Genomic DNA, 17,660 nt, shown 5'->3' on the forward strand with positions numbered 1-17,660 from the left:
ATACAGATATTTCGCTATTGCTATGGCTATTTGCCTAAAAATGTTTGAAAATGCAAAATTAAAATTGTAGTAAGGTAAGATAAGATGTTTGGTTTTTAAAATTGTAGTAAGGTAAGATGTTTGGGAAGGCTAAAGTAAAGTATATTTTGGATTTTTAATTATTTTTCACCTTACAAATTAAAATTAAGAATATTTTTACCTGAAAGTTTTATTATTGAATATTTTGGATAAATGATATTTCAAATATCATATTTATATTAAAGATGAATATTTGTTTTAATTTTTTTGTACTAGAGTTTATAAAATATTAATGTCTATATTTGAGAAGCCGTAACCTATGTCAAGTGGGCCCAAGTATTCAATCCTTACATCAAGACCTTAGAAATTTGAGGGGGATGGAGATTATTTCAGGGAAGTACATTTTTCTCCTTATAATGATTTTTATTTATTTTCCTCTAATTTTTATTTTTGCATATTCTTAAAAGTTTTTTGTGCTTTTTGTGGTCTTCTTCCTCTAGAAATGGAAGTGTCAAATGCATATTTTATTAATAACGTACTTTTGAAATAAAATAGTTTTTGCCAAATGGAAGCGTCAAATACATAGGAGAGGGATTTCAACACTCACCTCTCAACCCTATCCTCTTTCTTATCCTAACTACCCACCTTACCCTTACCAATTGCTCTACTTTATTCTTCAAGAATGGTAGTTAGATAAGAAAGTTATAAATGTAATGTTTTCTTGTTGTAAGTAAATTAAAGGTATAATTAATATTTTTTGGATTATTTGACATAGTGAAATTCAACTTAGGGTAATATTTGATCTTTCTTGAAAATTAATCTTACCCTAATAGGGAAAACATTCAAATTATAAAAGGATATTAAATATTTACCTTTTGATGAATTTTAGGGTTACACTTTTTATATGCTTTTACTTTATATAGATAAATCTTTAAAAGAATTTGTTGAAAATAAAGAGTTACTTTATTAATGTATTATTTTTTCCATCTCTTTGTAAAAGAGTACGTATTTTTACCCTAAGGTTGTGAAATATGAAATTCATATAGAATATATATGATGTCTTCCTTGATTTTAAATGAAGTGCTTTAAAATTCATTTTAGGATAATATGTTTCCATTTTCTAAAATTATGTATTTTACCCTAAAGTTAGAAAGTCAATATTAAAATCTTGAAAGTTAAATATTTTTAAAGGTGCTTCTGTACAGGAAAGATATCTTTTGAAAAACCTAAATCAAATACAAAAACCTTAATTTTTCAACTTTATTAAAGTCTCTCATTAACTTAAATTATTTTATGTGTGCAAGGTTTATGCATCATTAAAGTATCATAAGAGGCTAATGAAGTAGATAATTACCTTGGAGATTAAGGTGTTGAAGGTGATTGCACATATGAATTCCACAATATACAGGCAATATCAAATACATGAGGAACATATCAAAGCATACCCAAAGGACTAACATATTCATTATGTTAAGAATTTAATGCAAAGTCATATTATTTTTAGGAGTCACATCCTTTCAAAATTATAACTATTTTGGTGTCTATTTATATGTGGCCAAAAATTAGAGATGATATAAATTCACGATTATATTTAAACCATATATTTTGTCAATTGAGAGGGGATTCTTTGGATCATGGATTCTATTGTTAACTGTATGCACCAGCAACACAATATTTTGTGGTCAAGAATTTCAAAAGTAATATAGAGATTTGGCATGCTTGTTTGATTTTTTTTGTGAAATCATTTTTTTGTCATTTCGTTTGTTCCTTTGATTGAACTAAAAGGTTTATTTTGATAGATAGTCCCATTTATTGAATCTTAGTGAGTTATCCTTCAATACTTGTTAAATAGTAATGTTGTCTGAATTGATGTCTTATTGGTTTACTAAGGGGAGTTAAACTCAATAGGACTTAGTATTGAAATTAACCTAATTTTCAATGATGCATACTTCATCAAAGTGACAATAGTTCATCTTAAAGGGATTTTCTTATTATCTCTTAGGGTTACATTAATATTGTAAGTGATTGATAGAAAATTGATAAAGACTCGATCAAGGCACTAATCTCTTGCTTATTGTTTTTTGAGTGTTCATGATGATTGCAGAAAGGACATAGGTCCAGGTGATGAAGATCTATAATCAATACACATCATATACATCTATATACATTATTGCAACCACAAACTTTTACCAACTATTTAATCTTTTAAGACACTCGAAATCCCACAAGTTATCTACTTAGAGCCTCTAGGGTGTGAGGTATAGGACTACCAGCCTTGGTCCTGCAGATCCAGAGTTACAAAGATTCACATCCTACCTGGGTGTGACCTATTAGTTGGAAAAACTCTACTAGGAGTTTCTAGAATTGGATTATCATTCTATAGGAAACTTAGTCCATCAATTTCGAGTGTAGAGGCATGGCCAAGAATTGGAACATCTTGTCAAGTGGCATGGCCAAGAAGATGTAGAGGCTACTTGGATCAAGGAAGTAGACTTCAAGAAGTTGGGCATAGACTCCAGCTTGCTCAATCCAAGGATGGATTGAACTTTTGTTTTTAGGGGAGTATACGTCAAGGTTTTATGAAGCATATTATTGTTTTTCACTCATCTTAAAGATGAACAATTTTTGTAATTTTTGTAAATGGATAATGTAATCATGAAGATTGTGATGTCTAGTGATCATACTTGTAATGGGCGTTCACTGGTTGTTGGATGTTTAGGTCAGCACCATGGACATTGCTATATTATATTAAATAACAAACTAATTGTATTTGCTAAATTTAATTATCGAATAACAAATAGTTTTCTTTGACTCTTCAACTCAATTTCCTTTTGGTGACTTTTCGCTTTTTTTACATTTGTAAGTAAGGTAAGATAAGATGTTAAGACACCTTATTGTAGTGCTAGTTAAGGGAAAGACCATATTTAACTTTCCTATGGAGTTTGCAATTAAGGGAGGTCTGTTAAGACACCTTATTATAGTACTAGTTAAGGGAAAGACTATAAGGGCATCTATCCTTCCTATGGGGTCTACAATCAGGGAAGAACTGCTATGATACCCTATTGCAATACTAGTTAAGGGGAAGATAGTAAGGGAATGCTACCACTTTCCTATGGAATTTGCAATCAGGGGAGAACACCCTATTGTAGTACTAGTCAAGGGGAAGATAGTAAGGGCACCCTACCAACTTTCCTATGGACTTTGCAATCAAAGGAGAGCGGTTAGGACACCCTATTGTAGTGCTAGTTAAGGGAAAGATAATAATGGCCCCTTTTCACAAGAACCTTTCTAGCCAAACAAGCAATCCACTAAGTAGACCACCTCGTGCGGATGCCTAACACTTGCCACCGGGGCCAAGGGGGCCAAAGTCTGCTCTTGGGCTTAGTATGGAATTGGCTTGGATTGACTTATTATTATTCAAATTTCTTTGAAGTTTATATATATTTATATGCATGTACTGATGCTTATTTTGTGGTTGCAGGGTTAATAAGCCTAATGAAGAAGTATAGTCATTGTGCATTGTCAATTTTAGGATCTAATCAAGGTTATGTATGATGTGTCTACATCGTGTCTACTTCGTGTCTTCATGCATCAATGTGTATGCCTCGTGTTTTCTTTGTGTCTTCATACATTCATATGTATACTTTGCATTCAAATGCATACTACATGTGTGGTTCTTTTATAGAATAGAATGAAGTAATATTACAAGTAAAAAATTGAATGGGATCTAGTAGTCAATTTCGTTATACAAAGTGAAACAACTATGAAAATGTTTATTGCTTGAGGACAAGCAAATTCGAGAGGAGTGGATTGGCATGACCCCTCTTAAAGAGAATCCTATAATTATAATTGGATAGGATTTAATAATAATTCATATACTATTATCAATTATTTCCATAAGAAATAATATTGATATAGATCAATATCTATGATCTATTTTGAATAATATAAATTATTATTATTCATAATAACTCTACTTAATTATTCACAATAGTATAAATTACCATTCATAATAAGTTATTATCATTCATAACTATTTATATTATACATTATCATTCATAATAATAATATATATGAATTTACTTATTATCATCCATAATATTAGCATACATATCTAACCGATGAGACTTACATATAGGCATTTAAATATAAATTTAATAAAATTCTTACAATTCATTTATTTATAATTATTCATAACAATAATTATATTTCATCACTATTATTATTCACAATAAAAATATTTGATTAAATACATTAATTATGTAACATAAATACATAAATATTGATAAAATTAGTTTAATTATAATAATCAAATTCATTTAATTGTAAATTGATCAAATTAATATTGATCATCTTTCCTTATAAATAACTTATAAGAATATACTAGTTATTAACTACAAATACTCTTAACTCTTATATAATTATATTATAAAGACCCTTATATTCAAATAGAATATAAACGTATGCAGCAAGTATATTAATAAATCGATGAAACATTACATAATTAGTGGATAGGCTTTCACCTGGGTGATAGCCCACCGGAAACTCCTCACACTGTAGCTTGCAAATGGGAACTCAGTCATCTAAATGTTTATTGCTGATCGTTCCTGTTGTGCTAGCAGATGCTCTGACTCACAACGTCCAAACACTCGGTGTATGCTGCGTGGGAGCTACTATGGTGGCTTTTCCAGTGAGTTACTAGTAGGAATGGTGCCACGAAGCTTCTATGGTTTGCTTCTCCTCATTAGTCCAAACTTCTGGATAAACATACAATCGAACACCCTGCTTTGTGTTGAGAAACATGTGTCTCAACCTTGCAATCGTTTCCTGAAAAATTCCAGAATTTGTTTGTGGAAGTTTTCCACTTGTTTATGCATTGAAAAATGGTTAGCGAGTTGTTAAAATGAGTCTTGTCCATAGTAAAATATAGGTAGGTCATTTTTAGAGCCTTGATGACTCATTTTGTGACTTTTATGGGGGTCTAGACTAAGAGACAAAATTGTGGACGGGATTACTATTTTAACCTAGTTTTTTTTCCATATTGGAAATGTAAATGTCAAAAATGGGTAACATGTGGCATGGTAGTTTTGCCCATGGTTTTGTAAAACCATAAGCGGTTTCTAGGTTGTAAAATCACTATAAAAGGAAGGGCTTGGGGAGGTGTTTGTTTAATTGAGTTCAGTTTGCAAGACTGGTGCTAGAAGGAGTCTCTCCAAGTTTGAGTTGTGGTGATGCGCTCTTGTAAGAACTTGCAATGCAAGTGTATTGTAATCATCTTGGTTTGATAATACATTGTGTGAGTTTTGGAGGGTGGGGTTTTTCTCCTGGAAGGGTTTCCCCATAGTAATCATTGTGTTGTGTATTCTTTGTTATTTTGATTATGTTATTATGCATTTCTTGATATCTTTGCAATAGTTACTTTGATTTACATAATCGTCCTCTCAAAGATTAGTGTAGGAAGCAATTCCGCGCACCTTTACTTCCTGACAAGTGGTATCAGAGCCTGGCCAGTTTGGTTCTATTTGTTGGTTATAGGATTTTTTGAGCTAATCAAGGTTTGAGTGGGAGCTTGTGTAGAGCATTTCATTTTTGTGTTGCAGGATTGAAAAGATGGCGAGCATGTCAGGGAGAATTGATGTTGAAAAGTTTTCTAGCACAAACTTTGAGATGTGGAAGCTGAAGATGGAAGATCTGTTGACTGATCAGGACCTATGGGATGCGATTGATGAGAACAAGTTGAGTCCCACAGATTCAACATTAGTTGCACAATATGATGTGACTGATAGAAAAGCTAAATGTCTCATTAGATTGTGTCTTGCAGACTCGATTTTGATTAATGTCCACATGACTCCTAATAGGAACTGGTCTAGTAAGTATGAAAATTTTGATGGTGGTAAGGTGTATTTGGGTGATAATTCAATACTTAATATTGTTGGTCATGGAAGTATTCGTGTGAAATTTTTTTATGGTAGAATTAGAAGATTTGATGGTGTCTTGCATATCCCTGGACTAGCAAGGAATTTGTTATCTGTTAGTAAGCTAATAGATGCGGGTTTGCATGTACAATTTTCTGAAGCAGGTGTAAAAATGGTGAGAGGCGCTATGGTAATAGAAAGAGGAAGTAGATTGGGTATATTGTACCAACTTGATGCACGCACAATCGAGTGCAATAGTACTTCTGATAAGATTGTGAAAAAGAATACTCAATTGGAGAAGGAGAGAGTTTCTCTTTCAACAGATGGCCATGGTTTTTGGGTATCCAAGGGTGCTTTGTCTATTGAATCGAAGTTTCCTGCAGAGAAGACTATGTTATGGCACCAGAGACTTGGCCACATAGGTGAGAAGGGTCTACGGACCTTGAAAAATAAGAACCTTGTTGATGGGTTGAATGACTGCAATCTTGAGTTTGATTTTTGTGAGCATTGTATCTATGGTAAACAAAACTGCATTTAGTTTTACTCGAGTTCTCATAAGTCTTCATGTATTTTGGATCTAATTCATTCAGATGTATTTGGTCTAGTTGATGTTCCTTCTATTGGTAGATCTGTTTATTATGTTTCTTTCATTGATGATTTTAGTAGAAGAACATGGGTTTATTTCCTTAGGAGTAAAGCTGAAGTTTTTAGTCATTTCAAAGAATTTAAAGCAATGGTTGAATTGCAGACTGGAAAGAAAATAAAATGCTTGAGAACTGATAATGATGGTGAATTTTGCTCCAATATTTTTGACACATTTTGTAAAGATTGTGGTATTAAAAGAGAGAAGACAACTCCGTATTCTCCACAGAAAAATGGAGTTGCAGAAAGAATGAATAGGACCTTGATGGAGAAGGCTAGGAGTATGCTGAGTGGTGTTGGACTAGAAAAAAAGTTCTGGGCTAAAGCTGTAGCCACTGCCTGCTACCTGATAAATAGGTCTCCTACATCAACTCTTGTTGATAAGACGCCAATGGAAGTGTGGTCGGGCCACAAGCCTTCACTTAGACATCTGAGAGTTTTTGGTTGTGAGGCATATGCTCATGTGCCAAAGGAGAAGCGAACAAAATTGGACAACAAAGCTGTCAAATGTATCTTCATCACATATAGTTATGGTGTGAAAGGATACAAGCTTTGGGATCCTATTGCACAAAAGGTATTTTATTCCAAAATTGTTATTTTTAGAGAAACTAAGCCTTCTTCTGTTACAGTACAACCAGGAAAAATTAAAGAAAAGAAAGATGTGATTCAACTTCCTACTACACCTAAGAAAGTTTAATCAAGGCCCTTAGAAAGATGAGATATTGAAGAGAGCTCTACGAGTTCTGAATCATCAAAGGAAGAGGGAGAACCTAATCATGAACCTGAACCTCCTGAACCTGAACCAGATCTTGTTTGAAGATCTACTAGACAAAGGAAACCAGCTGAAAGGTATGGGCATTCTCCTGATGATTGGAGGTGCATATTTGCATTGAATGCTAACATTGATTAAACCGAGATCTGTAGAAGAGGCTCTTGGTATGAATGATTCAGAGTCCTGGAAAATAGCCATGGATGAAGAAATGGCAGCTCTTAAGAGGAATCGAACATGGGACCTTGTACCATTGCCTGAAGGACAGAAGCCTGTTGGTTGTAAATGGGTGTTCAAAAAGAAGATGAGTTCGGATGGAAGCATTGAGAAGTATAAAGCACGTTTGGTTGCAAAAGGTTACTCTCAGGTTGAGGGAGTAGATTATGGTGAGATTTTTTCTCCAGTAGCCAAAATGACATCCATTAGATTTTTTCTTTCTATTGCAGTAGCTTATGATCTAGAGATCGAGCAAATGGATGTGAAAACTGCTTTCCTTCATGGAGATTTGGAGGAAGAAATTTACATGTCACAGCCAGAGCACTATGTGGTGAAAGGTAAAAGTCATTTGGTCTGTAAATTGAAGAAATCCTTGTATGGTTTAAAACAGAGTCCTAGGATGTGGTACCAAAAGTTTGATACATATGTGTTGAGTTTGGGATTTGTGCGATCTAAATCTGATCATTGTATATATTTTAAATCTGATGGTGATGGTTTCCTAGTTATTGCCTTGTATGTCGATGACATGTTGTTTATTGGCAAAGGAAAAGGTTTGATTGTAGAGTTAAAATCTCAACTCTCAATAAAGTTTGAAATGAAAGATCTTGGTGCAGCTAGGCACATTTTGGGAATGGAGATTATACGAGATAGATAGAATATAAAGCTTTGGCTAGGCCAAAGTAAGTATGTTGGTACTATTTTGAAAAGATTCAATATGCAGGATGCAAGACCATTGAGTGTTCCTATTACTATGGGAACAAAGATTTCTAACTCACAGTGCCCTACATCCCCATTGGAGATGGAAGAGATGAGTCGAGTACCATATCAGAGTGATGTTGGAAGTTAGATGTATGCTATGGTTTGTACAAGACCAGACATTGCCCAAGCAGTGGGAGTACTTTCCCGTTATATGTCTAATCTAGGAAGAGCACATTGGCATGCAGTAAAAAGAGTTTTCAGATACTTGCGAGGTACCTCAGAGTACTCAATATATTTTCATGGAACAGGAAGTGAGCATTTCTTGGATATTCGAGGCTATGTGGATTCAGATTGGGCTGGTGATGTTGATAGAAGAAGATCCACCAGTGCATATGTGTTTACATTATTTGGTGGTGCAATCAGTTGGATGAGTAAGCAACAAGCTATGGTCGCTTTGTCCACTACTGAAGAAGAGTATATGGCAGCTACTCATGCCTATAAAGAAGCCATCTGGCTAAAGAGATTGTGTTCAGATATAGAGTTCAAACAGGGTGCAGTGACAATTTATAGTGATAGCCAGAGTGCAATCTGCCTAGCGAAGAACCCAACTTCTCATGCGAGGACCAAGAACATTGATGTTCAATATCATTTTGTGAGAGATATGATCGAGGATGGCAAGGTGAAGCTAGAAAAGGTAGGGACTTTGGTGAATATTGCTGATGCATTAACTAAGCCCATGAGCATAGAGAAATTCATATGGGGTTTAGAGTCTATGGGCCTCTCGGCCCCTAGAAACTAAGTCCATGATATTTCGGATCCCCTTACTCTTGCAAGGTGTTCAAAAAGTGGGAGAATGTTGAGAAACATGTGTCTTAACCTTGCAATCCTTTCCTAGAAAATTCCAGAATTTGTTTGTGGATGTTTTCCACTTGTTTATGCATTGAAAAATGGTTAGTGAGTTGTTAAAATGAGTCTTGTCCATAGTAGAATATAGGTAGGTCATTTTTAGAGCCTTGATGAATCATTTTGTGACTTTTATGGGGGTCTAGACTAAGAGACAAAATTGTGGACGGGATTACTATTTTAACTTGGTTGTTTTTCCATATTGGAAATGTAAATGTCAAAAATGGGTAACATGTGGCATGGTAGTTTTTCCCATGGTTTTGTAAAACCATAAGTGGTTTCTAGGTTGTAAAATCACTATAAAAGGAAGGGCTTGGGGAGGTGTTTGTGTAATTGAGTTTAGTTTGCAAGACTGGTGCTAGAAGGAGTCTCTCCAAGTTCGAGTTGTGGCGATGCGCTCCTATAAGAACTTGCATTGCAAGTGTATTGTAATCATCTTGGTTTGATAATACATTGTGCGAGTTTTGGAGGGTGGGGTTTTTCTCCCGGAAGGGTTTCCCCACGGTAATCATTGTGTTGTGTATTCTTTGTTATTTTGATTATGTTATTATGCAATTCTTGAGATCTTTGCAATAGTTACTTTGATTTGCATAATCGTCCTCTCAAAGATTAGCGTAGGAAGCGATTCTGCGCACCTTTGCTTGCTTACACTTTGAACTCGCATCAGACACGGAGGTGCTCACTATGAATTACCGTCCTAGCTAAAATATATAAATGATGTGCAAGGCATACTATTTACAGTGGCAGAGTTATTTAGAGAAGATCTCATGACATTGGGAAACTTGCAGTTGATTGCGGCATTGTTGTAGAACCCTAGCTTATCAGTTCGCTCTGCATCCTTTTCATCATATTCTTGTAGAAAGGTGTTGCTGGAAATCGCGTTCTACTTTATTCAATGGTATATTCTTCCGCTCGGATCCTATTTAAACCCATTGCCCTCCCCCCTCTTTCGTATATATTTTGTTTTAAGGTATTTCTTTATTTCCTCTAAGTTGTTCTAAACATGGACACAGTAGTTGTTTATGATTTTGTTCTCACCATTATCGATTGCGATAGTGATCCATGGATTATGGAACATCTTGGAGCCACTGAACTCTTTCAATCCTTGCTTCCCACTCTTCCATGGAATACTGTCATGGTAAGAAACCCTAATTGCAGACATTTGATTTGTACAGCATATGATGGTTCATTTTTTTTTTTGGGGGTTTTGATTGTGTGCGGGTTTTGAAGTAATGTCTCGGATCAGATTTTATGATCTCTGATGCACTATTTCTGATTTTGGTTTTGATTTCTGCTTTTTGATGATGGACTTTGGATTTCATGGAAAAACAAGCGGTAGGATCAAAATAAGAACAATGTGCTCCAATTCTTGTAATGCTAAAGCAATTCTGTTTTGAATGTTTGTAGGTTTGATGCCTCGGATTGTTTTTGTGGGTGAAGGATAAAATGATGGACAAGCTACACGAACAAGGGAAGAGCATAAGTAACATTGAAGCAAGTTTGCAGACCATTCCTCTATATCCAGAGACCATCAGGGCCATCCAATTTTCTTTCTCTTTGCATTGAGTTTTTAGATTGGATGGTTTAATGGAGGACCCGTATGAAACTTTTTCCCTTTTCGCTGAGCTTATTTTTTTAGGGGTTTGTTTTTGAGTTGCTCAGGACTTTCTTTTAGGTGGAGGACCTCTGGTTCTCATGAGTTATTTGCAATTGGGTTTTGAATAATTTGTTTTAGCATCTCAGCTTTCTCCTATTCTTTGAGCCTTGCAAAGTTTGTTTTAATGGTTGCAATTTCTTCTTCAAGTGTGATCTTAGGATTTTAAGTGATGCTAATCTCTTCTTCATAAAGATGATCCTTGAAGCCCATGACTTGCTTCAGTATTTTACAAAGATTAAGACAAACCCTTCATTTGTTGACGAGGATGGGAGATTAAAGATTTGCCCATACCACCCTTTTACAGTTGCTCCTCATGGATGCAATCTCTGCCCTCCCAATATGTGCAAGGTCATACATAATCTCTCTCTTATATATACTTCTTGCCATTGTTGTAGCATAATTTTACTCTTCTACGTACTCTTTTTCAATGTTCTTTTTCTTAGGTTGTGCTGAATGCTCTATTATGGAATTGCAGGGAGCAGTGATAGATGAGATGCGAAAGTCCATAGAAGATGGGTCTAACAAGCGCTTTATTTACCTGGGAGATGGTAGTGAAGATTTCTGCCCCACCTTGAAATTAACAGAAATAGATGATGTTTTTCCCAGAAAAGAGTGAGAGAATTAACCTCTGCATTGTTTTCTTTATGTTCAAAAGTACTCAATTTGTTTGATAGAATAGTTGTTTGTTCGATGGCTCTTAGACTTTCATTAGAAATTTCACTTCATTTAAGATCATATGATGCACTTATTGTTTTTAGATACCCGTTTTAAAAGATTGCTTGAACTTTTATTGAAATTTTGATTGTTCTGACAATACCCATTTAAAATTGTGATTGTTTATAGGTATCCACTCTGGAAGCTAATTGAAAAGAATCCCGATTTGGTGAAGAATAAAGTTGAGGGATGGTGTAATGCCAGGGATTTTGAGGATTCGCTAATGAAACTGCTGAAGCAATGATCGACCAGATTGTGTTTCTGTCATTTTTGGGAAGCATGGTGAATGGAAGGAAAATTGTTCTGCATGTGCTGATATCACTATAGTTCAACCAATTTCAAAACTTAATTGGCAACTGTATCCTTGGCTTATTTGGTGGAATTTCAAGATCTTTCAACGAATGACTTTATTCTACTGAATTCTCTTCTTCTCATAACATGTGGACAACTTTTCGAGTCATAGGCGGCTGTATTTTATAAGAAAAATATTATTAGGTTCAATTTGGCATATACAAATATACAAGTAGATTAATTTTGTAACTATATAGGGAAAGATTAGTAGCCGCCAAGCTAAGGTTGGGGTGTGAATTTTTTTTCAATTTGGTTTATATAGGGAAAGATTAGTAGCCACCAAGCTCAGGTTGGGGTGTGAAATTTTTTTCAATTTGCTTAATAATTTAAGATTTTATACAATCTAAATTGCTACATTTTTATTAAACTTAGTTCTAAAATATTTATAATTATTCAATAATTTATTTTATTAAAAAATTAAACTCAAAGATTAGATTAGATTTGATTCACCCAAGTATTAATTAGTTATTATTAAAGAAATTAAAATTAATTCACTAATAATTATCATAGTTAGTTACTTTAAGGATTGATTGATTTATTTTGTAATATTCTATATTTAAAATCATTCAATAATTTATTTTATTAAAAAATTAAACTCAAAGGCTTGATTAGATTTGAAATTAAAATTAATTCACTAATAATTATCATAATTAGTTACTTTAAGGATTTATTGATTTATTTTTAACATTCTATATTTAAAATCATTCAATAATTTATTTTATTAAAAAATTAAACTCAAAGATTTGATTAGATTTGAAATTAAAATTAATTCACCAATAATTATCATAATTAGTTATTTTAAGGATTTATTGATTTATTTTGTAATATTCTATATTTAAAATCATTCAATAATTTATTTTATTAAAAAATTAAACTCAAAGATTTGATTCACCCAAGTATTATTTATTATTAAAGAAATTAAAATTAATTAAATTAGACATTCGTCGATCAATAATTTGATTTTTCAAAATAATGAAAGATTCGTCAATATTTTCTACTCAAAAAATATGATTCTAAAATAATCGTCACTGTTAATAATATTTAAAATTAAAAAAATTGAAAGATTCGTCAATAAAAATAATTTTGTTTAAAATTTAAAAATATTGTACAATTAATTTCTACTTCGTTGTCACCTCCACTCCACATTACAATAGCAATGCCTATCGGCTATACCCTTGAACCCTACCAAGGTACAAGCACTAGTATAAATTGCCATAAATTATGTGAAGGAAAACGTCTGATCGCATGCAAAGCAATGGTATTTATGGAAGGATCGAGTGGCTTTGGAAGGCAACAGGAAATGGATTACATATACCAAGTGAGGAAGGATAAGTTTATACAACATCAAACTGCATTAAAGGAGAAGGTGTGTTGTGAAAGAGCAGATAAAAGGAAAGTCGTAAAAAAAAGATAGACCCTCAAAAGGATTCATTACAAAAAGAGTTCCTACTCAACAACAAGCACATGAAATGGGTAGAATATCTACAAGCCTACACTTTTAACATCAAGCACAAGAAAGGAGTGCAGAATAAGATAGTTAATGCCCTAAGTAGGAGACTCCTAATAGTGCAAGAGGTTTACTTGTACATAGAATTAGGATTGATAGCTTTAAGGACCTATATGTTGATGATGAAGATTTTTCAAACACCTACACGGTATGCAAGAAGTATAAGAATAATTTCCAAGGTGAGTTTTATGAATACACTGCAAAATGATATGTTGTTTAAGGGCAGTCAACTATGTGTTCCTAAGGGATCAACGAGGGATAACTTGATTCAAGGAAAGCATAATGGGGCACTCAATGGTCATTTTGGAGTCAATAAGACACATGAATCAATCACTAGGTTCTACTTTTGGCCTAACATGAATAGAGATATCAGACAGTATGTGGAATATTGTGTGGTATGTCAAAAAGAAAAGGGCACATGTTCAAATATAGGTGTTTATCAACCCCTTCCAATTCCTAGCAGGCCATGTGAATGTTTAATTATGGACTTTGTGGTAGGATTGCCAAGGACTAAGCGAAGGTTTGACAATATTTATGTTTTAGTGGATAGATTCAGCAAAATGACATATTTTATCCCTTGGAAGACAGTCCATGATGCTTATCAGATTGATCACTTATTCTTAAAGGAGGTGGTAAGGATCCATGGCTTACCCTTAAGTATTTTTTCAGAGAGGGACACCAAGTTCATGAGCCATTTTTGGAAAACCCTGTGACACAAACTGGGTACAAATCTATCTTTTGGATATGCCTATCATCCTTAGGCAGATGGTCAATCTAAGATCATTAGGAGTCTTGAAAACTTGATGAGGTGTCTTACTAAGGACTATGGAAAGGATTGGGATCAACTCATTGGGTAGGTTGAATATGCATATAATGATACAGTCAATAGATCAACTGGTAGGAGCCCTTTTCAAATTATCTATGAGCTACATCCAAGAGGGGTGTTTGAAGTAAGAGAGGTAAAGGAAGTGGATATGTTGAGACTTTTCCCACTCCATGAGGGAAGTCCATGAATTCATAAGATAAAACTTAACTAAAAATGCTGAGAAACTCAAGCATAAGGTAGATGGCATTAAAAGGGATGTCCAAGTCCAAGTTGGGAATCTTGTGATGGTCCATCTAAACAAAGCAAGGTTGTAGAAGGGAGTTCCTCATAAGCTTTAGATGATAAGGTTGGGACCTTTCCAAATACAAGCCAGGTATGGTAATAATGCCTACAAGGTGGAACTTCTTGAAGACATTGGGTTGTCACAAGTTTTCAATGTTGCTGATCTGGTTAGATACAAAGGCCCTACTCTAGACACTAATAAGATACTTAAGGAAGTCATTCAAGATGTGGAATCCTTGAACCTAACTCCTCCACCACCTAAGGTAGCTAAAAAGGTACTTGATTCAAGGGTTTACAAGAAGGCTAGGACAACAACTTATTGGGAATATCTTGTCAAGTGGCATGGCCAAGAAGATGTAGAGGCTACTTGGATCAAGGAAGTAGACTTCAAGAAGTTGGGTATAGACTCCAGCTTGCTCAATCCAAGGATGGATTGAAATTTTGTTTTTAGGGGAGTATATGTCAAGGTTTTATGAAGCATATTATTTTTTTGCATTCATCTTAAAGATGAACAATTTTTGTAATTTTTTTAAATGGATAATGTAATCATGAAGATTGTGATGTCTGGTGATAATACTTGTAATGGGCGTTCAATGGTTGTTGGGTGTGTAGATCAGCACCATGGACATTGCTATACTATATTAAATAAAAAACTAATTGTATTTGCTAAATTTAATTATTGAATAACAAATAGTTTTCTTTGACTCTTCAACTCAATTTCCTATTGGTGACTTTCCGCTTTTCTCACATTTGTGTGTTGTGGAAAATTTTAAGTAGGACATGGTTCTTACACTAATGAAATTTCATGTAAGGCATATTTATACGACTTAGAAACCCCTAAAAGTGGAGTAAGAGATTCAAACAATCTATTGTGCAAGTGCATATAAAAGGTCACTGTATATCAAAGCTGTAAAAATTGGAACTTGAAATATACCACTATGAGAAAACTTGTCTCTGCACAAGTGCAAATGCACACAATGAGTATTCACGATCAAGGCTTGTTCACTATCAAAAAAAAATATAATGGGAGAAATGGTTTGTTTGAACTTCAGTTCTTCAGCAATGATATGTTACTAACTTACTACCTTTTGTAAAAATGTGTAATGTACCCTATCAAGATCTATCTTTAAATGAGATTCATCAATTGAACTTTTGCAGATCCAATTTCATGTCTTATTTCATCTCTCTGTATCTTCATGATGGTTTGTCAAAGTATATATATATATATACTTTGTTCGAAGAGTCATGTCTTTACATAAATAATAATTATATTATAATAATTATACTATATGGATAATATAATTATATTAATAGCATTTATTATATGAAGATCTATTATATATATATATATAATTTTAATAATAGATTATATCAAATTTATTAATATTATTACTTATAATACGGTACGTTAACTAAGGCATCTTATAGGTGTACATTACAATGCGTCATGGTTAGCACTTCTTTGAATACACCTAACCATTATCTAGGGTATTGGGTTTGTTTTTTTTGTTTTCTTACTAGACCTATGGTTTAATGCAATCATATTTTTATTTGGGCTAGGATTGAAGGGTTTCTTATTGGTTTCTTCCCTTCAGGAGCATTTGAACCAGATTATTAATATAATATACATGTGGTTATGTCACCTTCGCTTTTAAAAAAATTAAAAATTATTATTTATAACGCACAATATATTTACTTAAATATTTAGATTATTAATATAAATATTATATTCTATAATTTTAATTCTCATATTTAAAATTAATATATTATGCAATTATTATAGTGAATTAGAACTATATTATTAATAATATTTTATTTGTTTAGTATTTATCTATATTTTAATTATTTGGATTTCGGGAATATCAGAGTTTTCCCCTCTCAGATTTTGCTTGTCCTCAAGAAAAAATCATTTATCCATAAATTTTCTTCATAGAACCACCATACGAAGCATACAATTGGATGCAAGAAGATTTTAGTATACATCACATTACATGAAAACACAAAGCATCCACGAAGTAGACATATGAATGCATGAAAACACAAAGCAAATACATGAAAACACGAAGAAGATACATGAATGCATGAGGTGGCCTACTTAAGGGGATGCTTGTTTTGTTTTGCACTCATTATCATTCTTTAGTTGAGAATAACACTTAGGTTGTAAACAAATTGCATAGGCACCACACTCATCGGTCTCCCTCAAGGTTTATTGGGATCAAAGCTCTTAATCCCATCTTAGACAAATCATCAAGGAAACTTGATCCCATTGTGGTCAAGTCCTCAAGGCATCTTATAGGTATGTTGGTCATTGCCCATCTCAGAATAACTATCTAGTTGGATTTACACTAGTCACTGCATGAATTTACCTTTGTTCTCTCCTAAGGCTACCTTTACAGGTAAGCAATAAACAATATGTGAATTGAAAAGGGCATGCTATCTTGGTTATAAAGCTGGCTTGTTAGAAAGTAAAGTCGACCAACATAACTGAGAGGAGGGGGGTGAATAAGTTATGCAATCAAAAAAACTTTTGTTATCCTTACTAAATTTGAAACATGTAATCAGCAAGTGTAATAACCACAAGAAGATAACCATACACAATAACACCAAATTTGTTAACTAGAGAAACTCTTGATCAGAGGGCAAACCCTAGATGGGATGGTACCAAAAAATGATGTACTAATATATAAATTCCTTATAAGAGGGTGAACTCTGTTAGGAGCAAATGAAATACATTCAGTACATATCGATCTTTGTTAGGAGACTTTGAATCCCTATGAAGAGATTCCAACCCTGTTAGGAGTTGTGGAAGGCAGAAGGACCCACTGTTCAAACAACTTCAGAAGCAAGACCACCGAACTCACTATCCAACTAGCCTTTGAATTATTCGTTTCAAAACAAGACCAAAAGATCAACTGTCCACAAACACTCTCTGCCAAATATAATATCTTTGCTCAATCACTATGCCTCTGCTACACCAAATACTTATCAAATCTCAATACTAGATCCACAAACTCGCATCACATGAATCTCTTAGACCACTTACTCTTATGTAATTTGTACTTACAATTCACTTTCTTACTTCAATTAAATCATTACATACATCCATACATAATCACAAGGAAAATAAGTTTCCTTTATAACAAATCTTCGAAATAATTTAT

General features: G+C 33.6%; 1 pseudogene; it reads left to right on the forward strand.

The window, feature by feature from the left end:
- The first annotated feature begins 10,159 nt into the window (after positions 1–10,159).
- On the forward strand, positions 10,160–11,777 carry LOC149564626 (inorganic pyrophosphatase 2-like; annotated as a pseudogene).
- The last annotated feature ends 5,883 nt before the right edge of the window (positions 11,778–17,660 follow it).

This window comes from Cupressus sempervirens, chromosome 3 (assembly GCF_028749045.1).
Source record: "Cupressus sempervirens isolate cs-2001-9-10 chromosome 3, ASM2874904v1, whole genome shotgun sequence".
Classification (NCBI taxonomy): Eukaryota; Viridiplantae; Streptophyta; class Pinopsida; order Cupressales; family Cupressaceae; genus Cupressus; species Cupressus sempervirens.